This window comes from Helobdella robusta, assembly GCF_000326865.2.
Source record: "Helobdella robusta unplaced genomic scaffold HELROscaffold_72, whole genome shotgun sequence".
NCBI lineage: Eukaryota > Metazoa > Annelida > Clitellata > Rhynchobdellida > Glossiphoniidae > Helobdella > Helobdella robusta.
In genome coordinates, this window is record NW_008705409.1 from 117,437 (window position 1) to 119,936 (window position 2,500).

Genomic DNA, 2,500 nt, shown 5'->3' on the forward strand with positions numbered 1-2,500 from the left:
TGATGAGGGTGATGATGACGATGATGGTGATGCTATTGCAGATGGTGTTTTTGATGGTGAAGATAATTTTTGCGGTGACAATGATGATGATTTTACTGGTGCTGCTGATGATGATGATGATGACGACGATGGTAATGATGATGATGCTGGGAACAAAGGGTGCGTCACTGATTTTTGGACGTTGTTGCATTTGTTGGTCTGGCTACTGATGTTGTCGTTGTTGTTGTTGTTTGTATTTTTGTTATCTGTGTTGATGTTAACGTTTACAATGTTGCTATTTAGCTTGTTGTTGTGGGAGTTGTCGACGAGCAGATCAAGAAGATCTTCATTAAGATTATCGACATGGTCACCATTGTTTGTGTTGTTGTTTCTTTTTACGTTATTTGTATCGCTGTTTAAAATAATTTTTCTGTTTATGATTTTGTTGTCGGCGTCATCTGTGCATGTGTAATCATTTGGAACTTTCTGGTCTGGATAGTGTAACAGCAGAGGTGTGTTTGGAGTGTTCTTCGGATTCTCGTCGTTGTCGTCATCGTTATCTTTGTTGTCGTCCAACGTCCGTTGCTGCTGTTGCAGTTGTTGTTGTTCCAATTGGTGTAGTTGTTTCTGCTGTTGGTGTTGTTGCGAGTCTTGTTTTTGAAGTCCATCTTTCAACTTCTCGTTCAGTTTGCTGGTTAGATTTTTAACGAATGCCTCGTTGGGGTTTGGATCCAATGCACAGTCATTGTTAACGTCATCACCATTGTTGTTGTTGTTGTTGTTGTTGTTGTCGATGTTGTCGTTGTTGTAGATGTTGATGTTGTAGTCCGCACAGCAAACCACAAAACATTCGCCTTGCTGAAGGTGATCGTTGTCTGCGCTTTGTTGCAACTGGTGCCTCTGATGTTTTCGACTTTGCAGAAGTTTCATTTGCTGCTGCTCTTCTAGCTGTTGTTGTTGACGAAGCTGTTCCTTCAGTTGCTGCTGTTGTTGTTGTTGCGATTGTTGTTGTTGTTGTTGCGGTTGTTGTTGTTGGCGCACGGGAGCAGTTGTTGAGGAGGAGGAGTTTGCGGAAGTAGTGACGATGATGCGGCGCTGCTCCTTCAGCTGCTGACGCAACGCCCTGACCGTCAGGAGGTAGGTGACAGTCATGATGATGAGGGGCAGGTAGAAGCTGATGGCGGTTGCCGTGATCACGAACGATGGGGTCTCAGGTCCACAACCCTAGCCAACCAATCAATGTCGAAGAAATAAATTGAATGAATAAACAAAAATGCAATGATGCAATGGAACGTCAGATTCAATGACTTGAAGTGTTTGGCTTTGGCATCGGTATTGAAAACCAGAAATGTTTCTCCTTAAGAGGTTGCGATATATAATCAAAAAGATATATAATCATCGTGTAAAATATGAGAACATGAAGCCCCACAATGTTACGCACGTCATAGTAGGAAACACGTCTGCCCTTGCTAACCTGCTAAAGTATAACAGTATCCACTAACCGTTCGTTCGAAAAATTCTCATTCATTTAAATGTTGATTTCTTGCTTTTTTAATTTTGTGTAATAACTGGTACTCTTAATTCGACCGTTGTTTTGGTTGGCGTTGAAAAAGCAATTTAATTATTTAGTAATTATTCCATGTTTCTCGTGGGATTCAAGAGTTGCCATTATCTCAAATCTTCAAAATCGCAGTTGAATAATTTCATCATCAGTCATTTTCATTCTCATCAACTCCACAATCAATGTAACTATCAAAATCATCATCACCTCTTTTATACCGTCACCACTACTATCACCATTATTACCACCATCATCATCATCACTATTACCACCATCATCATCATCACTATTACCACCATCATCACCATCATCGTCATAACCACCTTATAGACAGCCGTCTGGAGATCATCATCATGACCGGCATCAAACATGGTCAGGATGAAGAGTGGACCGGCGATGGCAAAGGAGATGCACCAGACGATGGTCAGCTTCACGATCGTCTGCTTCTTCCTCCTCCTTCCTCTTCCGTACCTACTTCCGGTCATTTAAGGATTTTCAAATTTGAAGTTCAAAGATAAGTTAATCTTTTTTATTGCAATCACTCAGATAATCACCAACACAAACAAGTCACACGTAAGTATGTGCCAATTTAAATTAACGCTTCATACACCCTATTTGATATCTATGAATTTGAGATATCCCATACATAGCAACGTAATTTTGGTTTGACTTTTTTGAGTTTGTGTGTGTGTGTGTGTGTGTGTGTGAGTATGCAAGCGTCATATCGCAAGTCCAGTATCCCATGCTACGTCATGTGACGTTCGCTTCCATAGTTCGGGTCTGAAGTGCACCGCAACATGACGTCATTATGACATCACAATGTGCACACATCGCTGGCTTCCTTACATTTCTCTTCGCAAATAAATTCTAAATAAATTCTGATTAAATTTTAAAAGGTTCTAAATAAATTCCAAACAAATTCTACAGTTAAGTAGCAACAGCGGAGTGGAGAAACTGGCA